Source organism: Rutidosis leptorrhynchoides, chromosome 10, assembly GCF_046630445.1.
Source record: "Rutidosis leptorrhynchoides isolate AG116_Rl617_1_P2 chromosome 10, CSIRO_AGI_Rlap_v1, whole genome shotgun sequence".
NCBI lineage: Eukaryota > Viridiplantae > Streptophyta > Magnoliopsida > Asterales > Asteraceae > Rutidosis > Rutidosis leptorrhynchoides.
In genome coordinates, this window is record NC_092342.1 from 160,075,677 (window position 1) to 160,093,846 (window position 18,170).

Below are 18,170 nucleotides of genomic sequence, written 5' to 3' on the forward strand. Positions count from 1 at the left end.
CTTTTCAAATCAAATGATCAATCAATACACACATTTAATGCTTCAAATTTTACAAGCGCGCATTTATGATTCGGGCATTTAATGCATACATAAAACACGCCGTTTTGTAGGAAATCAAGCACACAATACAACTAACTACTTACTAACAATAATTCATGGCATTCAATGCATCAAATATTCATTTCAAGCTTATCAAACCCTAACCCAAATTCACCAAAATCACTAATCAAGTTTATGGAGTTTTCTCAAGCAACATACACATCAAATTGAAGCTAGTGATACTAGGAACACATTTAATACATGTATTTATAACATTTAACAACATTCAAACAACCCAATCACCAAATCAAGCACACCAAAGTTCATACTCAAGCTAGTTACTTCAAATAACAAAATCGAACATATAAATCATATATTCATGTTAGACTTGAGCCATAGACACTAATTAACAAATTTATAAGTTAAAAACATCAAGAACACAAAATCTAGTGATTTTAGAAAGTTATTCAAATGTAATGAAATTGGTATGGAATCGAAGAAGAAGTTGCAAGGATTCCAAATATGTAATTTGTTTTGATTGAAGCTTGCTTGAACGAATTTAGATGATGATTCTTGAAGATGAAGATTGAGAGAAAAGTTGAAATTATTAAATGAAAAGTGAAAATGAAAATGGAAAATAATGGGTGGAGGAGATGGAGTGTTGACCATTTGACCTAGTCAAATGTTTGGCACTTGGGCAAGTTTGGTCCCTCTAGTTCCATTCGGGTGCGTGAATTACCTAACGAGATAATTTAAAACGCATATTAACGGGAGATGTTATAATTACATAACGGAATTTAAAATAGTATGACGGAAAGGTAAACAAAATTTAAAACACATATTAACTATTGTTGTAAGAGAACTCGGCGAGAGGTAAGTACTTGTCCCAAGCTTTTCCAAAATCAACCACGCAAGTTCGTAACATGTCCTCCAAGGTTTGAATTGTGCGTTCGCTTTGCCCATCGGTTGGGGGATGATATGCGGTGCTCATGTCTAAACGCGTTCCCAACGCTTCTTGTAATGTACGCCAAAATCTGGAAACAAAACGACCATCTTGGTCGGAGATAATCGATAAAGGTACATCGTGTCGGGCTACGATCTCCTTGATGTAAAGTTGTGCAAGTTTCTCCATTTTGTTGGTCTCCTTCATGGCGAGAAAGTGCGCGGATTTGGTGAGACGGTCAATAATAACCCAAATGGTATCATAACCGTCCGTCGTTTTTAGTAGTTTGGTGATAAAATCCATCGTTATCCTTTCCCACTTCCATTGCGGGATCTCGAGTTGTTGAAGTAGTCCAGACGGTCTTTGGTGTTCGGATTTGACTTTGGAACATGTCAAACACTTGGAAACATAAGTAGCTACGTCCCTTTTGATGTTCGGCCACCAATATTGTTGTTTAAGGTCGTGGTACATCTTATTGGCACTGGGGTGAATCGATGAAAGGACCCGTCCTAATCCACCTGGACGAAGTCATCAACATTTGGTCCCATTGCGATGATCGGCTCCAAGTAATGTCCTTATGTTGAGCAAATGCACAGCGGAAGACTTAATTCGTACCTGAGAATAAACATGCTTTAAAGTGTCAACCAAAAGGTTGGTGAGTTCATAGGTTTATCATAACAATCATTTCAATATGTTAATAGACCACAAGATTTCATAATCATAAACATAATACACTCGCAAGTGTATGTAAAGCATTCTAAGTGGTTGAGCACTTGGTAACCATACTTAACATTTAATCAACGTCGAATATTCTCTTTATTATGAAATCTCACTACACCGTACCAAGTGTAGTCACCAAAACGAAGTACTGTGCAACCGTTGAATACTGGTCGTCCAGTCCGGTTGGGGTTGTCAGGCCTGATAGATCTATCAACAGGATTCGCGTTTACAATACCCATGTAAATAGTAGTTACCAAGCTACAGGGAAATATGCCAGTGGTACAACTCAACGTAGAATATATTTTTAAGTACTTGTGTCTATTTTGTAGACATTCATAAAGCAGCGCATGTATTCTCAGCCCAAAAATATATATTGAAAAAGCAATTAAAAATGGAGCAAATGAAACTCACTTTTGCCTTGAAGGTATTTAATTCGACATGGTCTCCGATAGATATCACGAACCTAACCATATATATAATATATCAACATATTTTCTTTTTAAGTAATCGTTACATATATATATACTTTTAATACTTTTAATATTTTCTTAGTCCGTAGTTAGTAGTCCGATGTTAGTGGTCCACAATTAGTTTCTTAAATAAAATAAATAAAGACCCCATCGTATTCGTATTGATCAGAATTAATCTCGACCCATGGTACCATGTTGTCAAATGACGTGTTGCGTACATAAAGTACCGTGTTGTCAAATGACGTGTTGCGTACAATCATGAGGTCTTATGATTAATCTTCTCGTGCTGTTTACGGGTGGTCCTGAAATATATAAAATCAAATCATAAGTAATTATATATAAAATATCATATTAATTAGAAAAGATATGATTTTCGTAGCTAAACTAGCTTCGGATACCCAATCTTGTTTTAGTCGTAGTTTCTTCATTACAACTCCGTTTTTGTTGGTTCAACTTGCCACTTCCTTGGATCGAGTCAAATTTTAAGAATATGAACTGAAAATACCTTAGTTTGTATTCAAAATCATAGGTTATAGGTCAAACTTTGGTGAAACTTATGAAAGTGATCATTTTCCATCATAAAAACAACATTTAATGATCATTTTTCTAAAAATACTTACACTTTGAGTTAAACCATGAAATTTTTATGTGTTAACATATTCATAAGAAATATCATTTTTCCAGAACATGAACTTCCAATTCAAAGTTCAAGATGGTTTCTAATTATCCAACCCAAATCAGCCCCCGGTTGCACTCCGACGATGTAGATTCAGTTTTTAAGATGTTCTTTGTAAAACCAAGTTATATCTTGTTAGGTTAGCATATCATTAAGATATATTACAGTTCTTGAAGATTTTTAAAAGTCAAGTTAAAAGGATCTATTTAGTTTGCGAACAAGTTTGAAATCATTCAAACTATGTTCTTGTTGTTAAAATTTTATACCTCAAAATAAGATAGCTATATGAATATGAATTGAATAAGATTATGAACAAAGTTACTACCTCAAGTTACTTGGACAAAGTTACTGCAAAAGATAAGAAATAATCTTGGAATCAAAGAGTGGTGGAGTTAGATCAAAAGGTTGGAAGTAAACTTCTTCAAATGGGTGGTTATTTTGATATGTTCTTGAAAGAGTTTTCTTATGGTGTTTAAGGCTTATAATTGAAGCTAAATGATGGAGAAAATGCTTGGAGATGATCAAGTATGAAGTTAAGAGTATTTTGAGAGAGAAATGAGGGTGTAGGCATGAGAAAATGGAGTGAAGAAATGGTGTTCATTTATAAAAACGTTTTTAGTTTATAAAGAAAGAAAAGGATTCCTAATTTTGTTTTCTTACTAATAATTTATACTACTTGACAAATACTAGTTACCTCATATCTAGGGCAGTAATAATGTTGATTAGGATGTTGATTTGATGTGTATATACCAATAGTAAATACGTATAGAAGCTGGGTATGATACGGGTACATATACCCTAGATATACGTATAGAAATTTTGAGGAAACGGAACGAGAATTCAAATATAGCTATCTTTTGTGAATATACTTATATTGTTTTATGTATTTAAGTCCTTAAAAAGTGATTAAATACATTATATATACGATACATGTATAAGCATTATAGATTATAAGTATATATATCAAAGAATGTTACGTATAGTTATCGTTTTGAAAACTTAAGTTAGTAGTCTCAAAATATACTTATAACTCATTGTCATTAGTACACAATGAGATGTTAAACCATTCTTAGATCATTTTAAATATATATAAATACATATATATACACAAACGTATAATTATCGTATGTTATATAGTTCGTGATATCATCGGTCATATTGGACGGGCAAACGTTGTGTAAATCTCTTTTCAAAAACACAAGTCTCAACAATTTGGATTGCTTATCATGTTGGTATGGTTTAATTTATCTAAATATTATTCTCATAAGTATAATTTGGTCTGAAAATTCCGGGTCATTACAGTACCTACCCGTTAAAGAAATTTCGTCCCCGAAATTTGATAGAGGTTGTTATGGATAACAATAAGAAGGTTTTCATGACAAATATAAGGTGATAATGGAGTTTTATCATCATTGAGTAATGTAGATAAAACGATTCGATTATGCGAAGAATATAAATGAGACTATCGTAAAAGAGTGAGATGAGTAAAATATATTCGTCTTAACCGATGACGTACTTATGATTGATTTCCGGGATTTAAGGGATTTAAAGAGAATCTTACGTAATAAGATTTGGTTCTTTGGTGATTAAGGAAATCAGGATCTTCTTTGATTATATGCAATAATCTATTTCGATTGCTCTGTCGGATATTTCACTATAAATTTACCCCTTCTTTTCCTTATTTTCCACGACTCACACCTTCTATTCTTTCACCCTTGATTCTTACTTTAAAGCATTCATCAATATGCTCCATCCAGTCCTGATTCTTGATATACTCTTAACTTTTATATCTGTCATTTTTCTTTTTTAACTACCACTAGAAGAATCTATTTACTTCTACTATACTCTTGTGTTTATAGTGTTTCTAATTCTCCCGTGTCTCTATATTGCTATCTGCATCGATATACAATGTTTGTAAATTTCGGGGTTATTATTGGAGTTTATATTCTTCATTATTTTTCGGAGCTTCATGCTTTCGTTTTCTCTTCCCGACATCGAGTCAAGCGAGTAATGGTCCGGAATTCGTAGATATAAAATTCAGAATGAACATAGCTAATACTCTAAGAAGAAAATGGTAATAGAACGATTTTGATTTGTTAAATTACCAGAATACCCTGGAGAAGACCGAGTCATCTAGAAAAATATTCTCTTGATATGTTTAGAGATTAGATAGAATGTAAGAGTCGTGTAAATGGCATATGATGACGGTACTGTGAATCATCATGCTTCATTAGAAACTCAGCATGACTTACTATAATATAATGATGTTGATCAAGTGTCATTATATTATACTAATCCATGCTTCAGTTCCCAACTCTACTTCAAAACATTCATATTTTAAACTCGAAGGTTTCAGAATTTAGAAACTAACACAGTTTCTTTTATGTTGCAGATATTACGAAGAGATAAATGATCTCAGATAAGAATAGTTGTGAAAATATCGCCAGAAATATGGAGGTTATTTATAATAGAACATACGAGAATATCTTAGAATTTCTAATATCAATGGATGATGAAGAAGATTTGTCTGTGAAGGTTTAGAATGAGAAATAAGATGTTTGCTAACGATTTCAGCAGGCACAGAATCATTTGGATTCTTTGAAGGCAAACTTATTCTTTGTGATTTGTCCACGGCTTTCTTCATAGTTTCACATAATCCGCTTTTCGGTACTAAATTTTCTATCGAGCGTTCCTAACACTCCTTTCTTTATTATCAAACTTTTGGCCAGTAAGATCATCTACAACATGCTACTTCGTTAGCATTTTCAAGGTTAACTGATCTGGGTCATCGGTTATCAAACCGAGGTAGTTTCAGGAGAATTGTGTTTTTAGAATGATTAATCGCTGATGGTAATATTGTGGTATATAAAAGGTTCCCCAGTAACAATAAAGAGTACGCATATATATCGCGGTTATAATAAAGTTGTTTTGGATGAAAAGTCGGAGTTGACTTGCTGGAGCTGTGACAAAATTAGCTACTTTGGAAAGGGATTGCAAAACAATCTTCGGTAATAACAATGTCAAAGGAACTAGAACAGATACGTGTCAAACGTTTACTCAGTTTCTGAGGGTTTTTCAGGTGCATAACTATATGCATCAATCTTTTCTTCCGTAGATGAAGTGCGGTTGGTTTATCCTCTCGATTGAGGTGTTTTTAAGAATCATGATAGATTTGAACGCTGATTGTAATCGTCGAGATACAATGAGGTTTAAGATGAAATCAAATGGCAATCTTGAAGAAATGTTTAGTTTCATATGTTATAATCAATATTTTAATTCATTTTAATTGTCCAATGTCATTAGTCCACAGTCGATAGTCCACAGTAACAGTCCAATAATTCATATATAGTTTAATATATAATATACGAATTAATTAATACGTGTCGTGACCCGTATACGTCTCAGACTCGATCACAACTCAAACTATATATATTATTGTAGAATCAACCTCAACCCTGTATAGAGAACTCGATCATTACTGCATATAGAGTGTCTATGGTGATTCCAAATAATATATATAGATGCGTCGATATGATATGTCAAAACATTGTATACGTGTCCCGATATTTAAAGAGGGTAAAATAATTACAGAAATTAAATGACGATAAATAAAAGTGCGATAATTAAATTGCGATAAATAAACTGCGATAAATAAAATGAAATCAGTTAGCTAGGAACAGTTAGCTTGAACAGTTAGCGTGGATTCTTAACAAAATTTTTCATAGTTAATTTGTTTGTTTCTAACAGATTTTATTTTGTCATATGTTTTCTTCATATGCCACTTGTTGGATTCTGGGAAGTCAAAATTAAAATATGAAATTGAATGAAAATGGTTATTCTGCAGTGAACGGATACGTATATCGGTGGTTGTAAGTAGGATAGTAAATGACTGTTGAATCAGCTTCGACGAATGTACAATGTAACTTATTAAGATGAAATCTAATTATTCCTCGGGTATTACCTACCCATTAAAAAAAAATTTCACCATTAATATTTTGTACAAAAGAACTTTTAATTACAATCTTTATGAAAACATATATACATATATATATTTTTCAGATGAAATCATGAATTTAATGAGTTAATATGATATTAATCTCATTTGATTTTCGGTTTTAGCTAGAATAAGAAATCACTAAAACTTTTTGAAACCACATATTCTTCGCAGAATATCAATGAAGTTATGGATCAATACTTCATCGTTCATTATTGTTGGTACTCCTTGGTATCTATGGTGCGTATGATGTTGATGTTTGTGGGATAGATTATGATGTTGAGACGTGTGATGCGGATGTTGTTTGTTAGTGGTGATGATGGTATTGTTGATGTTATTGATGGTGGTGCTGATTATGCTGCTGGTGCTGCTGCTGGTGTTTGTAACCTTCGTATCATGTTCTCCAAAGCCGTCACGCGAGCGCGAAGTTCGTTAACTTCTGCTAGTACACCGGGATGATTGGCGGTTAGAGCGAGCGAATGAACAAGATTTGTAATATGGGATAGTATATAATCGTGACGAGATACTCTAGAAATGAGAGAGAAAATGGTGTTTCGAATAGGTTCGCCGGTAAGTGCTTCAGGTTCATCGCCAAGAGGGCAATTTGGTGGATGGAATGGATCACCTTCTTCTTGTATCCAGTGATTTAGTATATTACGAACCCATCCCCAATTCATTCAGAATAGATGATGGGAAATTGGTTGATCCATTCCGGTGACGCTGCTTTCGGAGCCCGAATGGAAATCCATATCGGCATAACTGTCGGAATCTGAAGAATTCGAACTAGATGCGGAATCCATCTTGTATAATGGGGAAAACGAATTTTTGGTATGAAATAGATTATAGGAGTTAGATTTGGTACTCTTCAATACATAATTTACATATGTATATATAATACCAAAATCCCGTAAATTATGGAGAATCTTTGAAAAGGTATCAGTCAAAGTTCGCAATAACAGATATGCTAAGATAAGAATTTGTCTATACACTATCAATGCAGTAAATGAAATAAAACGTGTCTAGACTTATGAATGATAAGCAGGTAATTTCCTAAGGATGATAAGCAGATGATTTTCGACTAGAAATGATAAGCAAAACTTTTGACATGTAGACACGGTCGAAGTCCAGACTTATTAATGCATCCTAACAACTACTAGTTAGACACACTAATGCAAGACCTGGTTCGCTACGACCACCGCTTTGATACCAACTGAAAGGACCCGTCCTAATCCACCTGGATGAAGTCATCAACATTTGGTCCCATTGCGATGATCGGCTCCAAGTAATGTCCTTATATTGAGCAAATGCACAGCGGAAGACTTAATTCGTACCTGAGAATAAACATGCTTTAAATTGTCAACCAAAAGGTTGGTGAGTTCATAGGTTATCATAACAATCATTTCAATATGTCAATAGACCACAAGATTTCATAATCATAAACATAATACACTCGCAAGTGTATGTAAAGCATTCTAAGTGGTTGAGCACTTGGTAACCATACTTAACATTTAATCAACGTCGCATATTCCCTTTATTATGAAATCTCACTACACAGTACCAAGTGTAGTCACCAACACGAAGTACTGTGCAACCGTTGAATACTGGTCGTCCAGTCCGGTTGGGGTTGTCAGGCCCGATAGATCTATCAACAGGATTCGCGTTTACAATACCCATGTAAATAGTAGTTACCAAGCTACAGGGAAATATGCCAGTGGTACAACTCAACGTAGAATATATTTTTAAGTACTTGTGTCTATTTTGTAAACATTCATAAAAGCAGCGCATGTATTCTCAGCCCAAAAATATATATTGCAAAAGCAATTAAAAATGGAGCAAATGAAACTCACTTTTGCCTTGAAGGTATTTAATTCGACTTGGTCTCCGATAGATATCACGAACCTAACCATATATATAATATATCAACATATTTTCTTTTTAAGTAATCGTTACATATATATATACTTTTAATACTTTTAATATTTTCTTAGTCCGTATTTAGCAGTCCGATGTTAGTGGTCCACAATTAGTTGCTTAAATAAAATAAATAAAGACCCCATCGTATTCGTATTGATTAGAATTAATCTCGACCCATGGTACCATGTTGTCAAATGACGTGTTGCGTACATAAAGTACCGTGTTGTCAAATGACGTGTTGCGTACAATCATGAGGTCTTATGATTAATCTTCTCGTGTTGTTTACGGGTGGTCCTAAAATATATAAAATCAAATCATAAGTAATTATATATAAAATATCATATTAATTAGAAAAGATATGATTTTCGTAGCTAAACTAGCTTCGGATACCCAATCTTGTTTTAGTCGTAGTTTCTTCATTACAACTCCGTTTTTGTTGGTTCAACTTGCCACTTCCTTGGATCGAGTCAAATTTTAAGAATATGAACTGAAAATACCTTAGTTTTTATTCGAAATCATAGGTTATAGGTCAAACTTTGGTGAAACTTATGAAAGTGATCATTTTCCATCATAAAAACAACATTTAATGATCATTTTTCTAAAAATACTTACACTTTGAGTTAAACCATGAAATTTTTATGTGTTAACATATTCATAAGAAATATCATTTTTCCAGAACATGAACTTCCAATTCAAAGTTCAAATGGTTTCTAATTATCCAACCCAAAACAGCCCCCGGTTGCACTCCGACGACGTAGATTCAGTTTTTAAGATGTTCTTTGTAAAACCAAGTTATATCTTGTTAGGTTAGCATATCATTATGATATATTACAGGTCTTGAAGTGTTTTAAAAGTCAAGTTAGAAGGATCTATTTAGTTTGCGAACAAGTTTAAAATCATTCAAACTATGTTCTTGTTGTTAAAATTTTATACCACAAAATAAGATAGCTATATGAATATGAATTGAATAAGATTATGAACAAGGTTACTTGTAACGACCCGGATTTTTCCGATCGTTTTACACTTATAAGATTAATATTTACATAAATTAAAACTTACCAACATGATAAGCAATCTAAATTGTTGAGATTTATGATTTTGAAAAGAGTTTTACATAACGTTTAACCGTCTAGTTTGACCGATGATATCACGAACTATACAATATATGTTAATTATACGTTTGTGTATATATATGTATATATACATATTTAACATGATTTAAGGATGTTTAAATATCTCATTTTGTATTAATAACAATAAGTTATAAGTATATTTTGAAACTACTAACTTAAGCTTTCAAAACGATAACTATACGTAACGTTATTTGACATAAATACTTACGACCTATAATGTTTATACATATATCGTATATATAATGTATTTAATCACTTTTAAAGACTTAAATACATAAAACAATATAAGTATATTCACAAAAGATAGCTATATTTGAATCCTCATTCCATTTTTCACAAGATTTCTATACGTATATCTAGAGTATATGTACTCGTATCATACCTAGCTTCTATACGTATTTACTATTGGTATATACACATCAAATCACCACCAACCAGCCCTTGTTCATGCCTTATGTATAAGGTAACTACTTTTGTTATTTAGTATGACAATTTCACATGATTAAAAGATCTTTTCACAAAATTACAAATTTATACACCTTTTACACCACCATAAATACATGCATCCATTTTCAATTTTTGGAACATCATTTCTCTAGCTAAACACACACACTTACTAGCCTCATGTCTCTCTAAGAACTCCAGCAAAAATCCTCTCAAGAATCACCTTAAACACCACCATAAAAAGTTCAACAAAAACACTACAAAAATACAACTTTCAATTCAAGTTTATGTCTTAAGTTGCTTCCAATCTTTCATCCAATTTCATCACTCTTTTGGTTCTAGGTTTTTACTCCTCTTTTACAGCAATCTTGTCCAAGTAACTTGAGGTAGTAACTTTGTTCATAACCTTATTCGATTCATATATATATAGCTATCTTATTGTATGGTATACAATTTTAACAACAAAAACATAGTTTGAATGATTTCAAACTTGTTTGCAAACTAAATAGATCCTTCTAACTTAACTTTTAAAATACTTCAAGACCTGTAATATAACTTAAATATATGCTAATTTAACAAGGTATAACTTGGTTTTTCAAAGAATACCTTAAAAAACTGTTTTTATGACGTCGGAGTGCAACCGGGGGCTGTTTTGGGTTGGATAATTAAAAACCATCTTGAACTTTGAATTGGAGGTTTATATTCTGGAAAAATGATATTTCTTATGAATATGTTAACACATAAAAATTTCATGATTTAATTCATAGTATAAGTATTTTTAGAAAAATGGTCATTAAATGATGTTTTTGTAACAAAAATGATTAACTTCATAAGTTTCATCAAAATTTGACCTATGACCTATGATTTAGAATACAAACTAAGGTATTTACAGTTCATATTCTTAAAGAGGGACTCGATCCAAGGAAGTGGAAAGTTGAATCAACGAAAACGGAGTTGTAACGAAGAAATTATGACCAAAACAAAATCGGATATCCAAGACTAGTTTAGCCACGAAAATAATTGGAGAAAATTAAATAAATCACATCTTCCTAAAGTAACATGATATTTTATACATATGTACTCATAATTTAATTTTATATGGTTCAGGATCACCCGTAAACAATACGAGAAGATTAATCATAAGATCCCATGATTGTACGCAACACGTCATTTGACAACACCGGTACTTTATGTACGCAACACGTCATTTGACAACACCGGTACCATGGGTCAAGATTAATCTCGACCAATACATATACGATGGGGGTTTTATTTATTTCATTGGGGGTTTATTAAACAACTAAATATGAACCATTAAAATTGAATTACTAACATCGGACTGCTAACTACGGACTAAGGAATTATTAAAAGTATTATAAGTATATATATGTGACGATTGTTTAAAAAGAAAAGGTATTGATATATTATATATGGATAGGTTCGTGATATCAATCGGAGACCAAGTCGAAATTACATATCTTCAAGACAAAAGTGAGTATATAGTCCCACTTTTAAACTCTAAATATTTCAGGATGAGAATACATGTATTTTATGTTTTACGCTATGGACACAAGTAACTGAAAAATATATTCTACGTTGAGTTGTACCACTGGCATACTTTCCTGTAGCTTGGTAACTAATATTTACAGTGGTATTGTAAACGCGAATCCTGTTGATAGATCTATCGGGCCTGACAACCCCAACCGGACTGGACGACCAGTATTCAACGGTTGCACAGTACTTCGTTTCGTGACTACACCTTGGTACGGTGTAGTAAGATTTCATAATAAAGGGAATATGCGACGTGATTAAATGTTAAGTATGGTTACCAAGTGCTCAACCACTTAGAATATTTTTATTAAAATGTTTATATATGAAATCTTGTGTTCCATTGTTATAACGCTGCTAGCATCAAACCTATATATCTCACCAACTTTATGTTGACGTTTTAAAGCGTCTTATTCTCAGGTATGAATTAAGTCTTCCGCTGTGCATTAGCTCATGTTAAGGATACTACTTGGGACCTTTTAAGCCATGATACAAAGACGTTGCATTCGAGTCATTGGAGTTCAATAGAGAATATAAATAAGTAAATGCCAGATTAGGTCATTTGGATATTATGAAATGTTAGACGAAAATGTCAAATATTGATGTAATGATAGTTTGCCTTTTAAGAATAAATGCAACGTTTGTAAAATGTATCATATAGAGGTCAAGTACCTCGCAATGTTATCATATGTTATTGTATTCGTCCCTATGGATTGGGTCGGGTCGTCTCATGTGGTATCAGAGCGTTGGTCTTAGCGAACCAGGCCTTGCATTAGTGTGTCTAACTGGTAGTTGTTAGGATGCATTAGTGAGTCTGGACTTTGACCGTGTCTACATGTCAAAAGTTTTGCTTATCATATCTAGTCGAAAATCATCTGCTTATCATCCTTAAGAATTGCCTGCTTAGTATTCTTAAGTCCAGACACGTCTTACTGCATTTGGTGCATCGATAGTGTATAGACAAAATTCGTATCCTAGCGTATCTGTTGCTATAGACATTGCCTGACGAATTTCAAAGATTCTCCGTAATTCACGGGATTTTGAGTATTATAAATACATATGTAAATTATGTATTGAAGAATACCAAACCCAACTCCTATAATCTATTCCAAACCAAAAATTCATTTCCCCGACTGTACAAGATGAACTCCGCATCCAGTTCGAATTCCTCCGACTCCGACAGCTACGCTGATATGGATTTCCATTCGGGCTCCGAAGGCAGCGTCACTGGAATGGATCAACCAATTTCTCATCATCTATTCTGGATGAATTGGGGATGGGTTCGTAGTATACTAAATTATTGGAGACAAGAAGAAGGTGATCCCTTTCACCCACCGAATTGCCCCATTGGCGACGAACCTGAAGCACTTACCGGCGAACCTGTTCGAGAAACCATTTTCTCTCTCATTTCTCGAGTATCTCGTCACGATTATATCCTATCCCATATTTCGGATCTTGTTCATTCGCTCACTCCAACCGCCAATCATCCTGGTGTACTAGCAGAAATTAACGAACTTCGCGCTCGTGTGACGGCTTTGGAGAACACGGTGCGAAGGTTACAAACACCAGCAGCAGCACCAGCAGCATAACCAGTACCGTTAACAACATCAACCTTGCAATCTTCAGTACCAGTAGCATCATCGACGTCAACGACATCATCAGCATCAACACCAACCGTATCATTACCACCACCAACAATCACATCCGCACCACGTACCTCAACATCATCATCTGAACTTCGAATATGATCTTTGTTCTACATATCATTCTACACCGATTACCTCTTCTTTACGTATCGTTCTTCGTTCGACATGACGATTATGTAATCTCTAATGTTTTGGAGATTATGTAATCTAGTAATAATGATAAATCAAATGAGTTGAATATTTTATTGACTCATTAAATTCATAGTTACCTCCGAAGAAAATATATATGCAAATATATTTTCATAAAGATTGTAATTAAAAATTTCATTCGTACAAACTGTTAATGATGAAAATATTTTAACGGGTGGGTAGTACCCAAGGAATATTTAGAATTCACATTAACAAGTTACACTGTACATTCTTCGAATCTGATTCAACGATCATTTATTATCCTACCTACAATTACCGATATACGTATCCGTTCACCCCAGATTAACCATTTCCATTTAAATTTCATATTTGGATTTTTACCTATCCGAATCCAACAAGTGGCATAATGAAGAAACATTGGCAAAATAAAAATTGTTAGAAACAGATGAATTAATTAATTGAAATTGTGATAGGATTACACGCTAACTGTTCCGGCTAACTGTTCCCAGCTAACTGATTAATATTTAATTTATCGCAATTTACATTCTTGCAATTTTAATTTCTGTACTTTACATACCGTCGGGACACATGTACAACAACACGTCGGATTAATTCTGAGACAACACGTTGTATAATGGGTCATGATATATATTTATTTATTTTACGCATTTTAAATAACGGACACGTAAACAAGGTTTCGACTTATCATATTGATCCATCTATATATATATTTCGGAACAACGATAGACACTCTATATGTGAAGGTGGGAGTTGGCTATACAGGGTCGGAGTTGATTCCAAAATATATATATACTTTGAGTTGTGATCGACACCGAGACCAGTACACGGGTCACGATACGTATTAAGTAATTCGAATATTATATATTTAGTTCATATATGAATTTATTGAACCATTGGACAATCGGACTATTGGACTGCTAACTTTGGACAATTAAAAATGAGTTAAAATGATGATTATTACATATGAAACTAAACAATCCTTCAAGTTTGCCACTTGATTCTATTTTAAACCTCATTTGTATCTTGACGATTACAATTCGCATTCACAACTTTTCATGATTCTTGAAAACATCTCGATCGAGAAGTTCAACCAGCCGCACCTCGTCTACGGAATAAAGATTTATGCATACAGTTATGCACCTAAAAATTTTTGAACTCGAAGTTATAGTTAAAACGTATCCGCATCGAATTCCTTATCATCCATTAGCAAAAACAATCACGCGATTCCTTTTCAATTAACTAATTTTGTCACAGCTCCACTTCGATATCTCAGTAAGACTACTCTTATTACAATCTCGATATATATATACGTTGTTCTTTCGCCATCGTTACCGGAGAACCTTTTATATTCCATCATATTACCATCAGCGTTTAATCATCTAAAAATACAATTCTCCTTAAACCATCTTGGTTTGATAACCAATGACCCAGATCCGATAACTTTGAAAATACTGACGAAGCAGCATGTTGTAGAAGGTTTTAATGACCAAATGTTGATGATAAAAGAAGGAAGTGTTAGGAACGCTCGATAGAAAATTGGTACTGAAAACCGGATTGAACAAACCATGAAGGAGACTCTGAACAAGTTACAAGGACTAAACTTGTACATAAAGAATTATGACGATTCTGTAGCAAACACCTTGCTTCTGAATCTAAACCCTTACGGGTCAATCTTCATCATCATCCTTCGACATTAGAAATTCCAAGATATTATCATATCTTTCATTATAAATATCCTCAATATTTCTGAAGATATTTTCACCACTATCCTTATCTGAAATCATTTATCTCTCTGTAATATCTGCGTTACAATATAAAGGAAACTGTGTTAGTTTCTAAATCCTTCAAGTTTAAAATAGGAATGTTCTGAAGCAGTGTTGGGAACTGATGCATGAACTAGTATAATATAATGAAACTTGATCAACTTCATTATATTACAGTAAGTCATGTTAAGTTTCTAATGGAATATGATGATTCACAGTACCGTCATCATGTGCCATGTTACACGACTTTTACATTCTATCCAATTCCGAAACATATTAAGAACAAATCATCTTGATAGTTCTATTTTCCTGGATATTCTGGTAATTTGACAAATCAAAATCGTGCCATTACCATTCCTTTCTTAGAGCATTAGCTATGTTCATTCCGAATTTTATACCTACGAATTTCGAACTATTGATCGCTTGACTCAAGGACGGGAAGAAGAAACGAAGGGACAAAGTCCCAAAATAGAAATTGGGGTATAGATTACAGCAAATAGGAGAGAGTATTAACTATGGATGACAATGATTATGGAAAACAGAAGCAGGAGCATCGAAATATAAGGAAAGATATCAAACCCAATAACCACCCAGAAACTACAAACCGTGTGTATCAATACGTATGGCGACGTAAAGACACGGGAGAATTAGAAACATTATAATTCCAAGAAAATCATAAAAGTGAATAGATTCTTCTAGCGGTAGATGAAAGAGAAGAATGAAAGATATGAAAGTTAGAAGTATAACAAAAATCAGAACGGGATGAAGCATTTTAAAGGATACCTTAAGGTATGAATTAGAGGAGGAAGAGTAAGAGATGTGAGGTATGGAAGTAAGAAAGGGAAGGAGGTGGATTTATAGTGAAATATCCGACAAAGAAATCGAAATAGATTATCGCATTAAATCAAAGGAGATCCTGTTTTCTAAATCATCGAAGAACCAAATCTTATTACATAAGATTTTCTTTAAATCCCTTAAATTCTGGAAATCAATCCTAATCTCGACATCGGTTAAAACAATTCTATATTCACTCATTTCATTCTTTTGTGATAGCTTCACTCGTGCGCTTCACATGACCGAATCGTTTTATCCATATCTTCCAATAATGATAAAACTCTATTAATACCTCATATTCATCATGAAAACATTCCTATTGTTATTTATGACAACCTCTACCAAATTTCGGGACGAAATTTCTTTAACGGGTGGGTACTGTAACGACCCGGATTTTTCCGATCGTTTTACACTTATAAGATTAATATTTACATAAATTAAAACTTACCAACATGATAAGCAATCTAAATTGTTGAGATTTATGATTTTGAAAAGAGTTTTACATAACGTTTAACCGTCTAGTTTGACCGATGATATCACGAACTATACAATATATGTTAATTATACGTTTGTGTATATATATGTATATATACATATTTAACATGATTTAAGGATGTTTAAATATCTCATTTTGTATTAATAACAATAAGTTATAAGTATATTTTGAAACTACTAACTTAAGCTTTCAAAACGATAACTATACGTAACGTTATTTGACATAAATACTTACGACCTATAATGTTTATACATATATCGTATATATAATGTATTTAATCACTTTTAAAGACTTAAATACATAAAACAATATAAGTATATTCACAAAAGATAGCTATATTTGAATCCTCATTCCATTTTTCACAAGATTTCTATACGTATATCTAGAGTATATGTACTCGTATCATACCTAGCTTCTATACGTATTTACTATTGGTATATACACATCAAATCACCACCAACCAGCCCTTGTTCATGCCTTATGTATAAGGTAACTACTTTTGTTATTTAGTATGACAATTTCACATGATTAAAAGATCTTTTCACAAAATTACAAATTTATACACCTTTTACACCACCATAAATACATGCATCCATTTTCAATTTTTGGAACATCATTTCTCTAGCTAAACACACACACTTACTAGCCTCATGTCTCTCTAAGAACTCCAGCAAAAATCCTCTCAAGAATCACCTTAAACACCACCATAAAAAGTTCAACAAAAACACTACAAAAATACAACTTTCAATTCAAGTTTATGTCTTAAGTTGCTTCCAATCTTTCATCCAATTTCATCACTCTTTTGGTTCTAGGTTTTTACTCCTCTTTTACAGCAATCTTGTCCAAGTAACTTGAGGTAGTAACTTTGTTCATAACCTTATTCGATTCATATATATATAGCTATCTTATTGTATGGTATACAATTTTAACAACAAAAACATAGTTTGAATGATTTCAAACTTGTTTGCAAACTAAATAGATCCTTCTAACTTAACTTTTAAAATACTTCAAGACCTATAATATAACTTAAATATATGCTAATTTAACAAGGTATAACTTGGTTTTTCAAAGAATACCTTAAAAAACTGTTTTTATGACGTCGGAGTGCAACCGGGGGCTGTTTTGGGTTGGATAATTAAAAACCATCTTGAACTTTGAATTGGAGGTTTATATTCTGGAAAAATGATATTTCTTATGAATATGTTAACACATAAAAATTTCATGATTTAATTCATAGTATAAGTATTTTTAGAAAAATGGTCATTAAATGATGTTTTTGTAACAAAAATGATTAACTTCATAAGTTTCACCAAAATTTGACCTATGACCTATGATTTAGAATACAAACTAAGGTATTTATAGTTCATATTCTTAAAGAG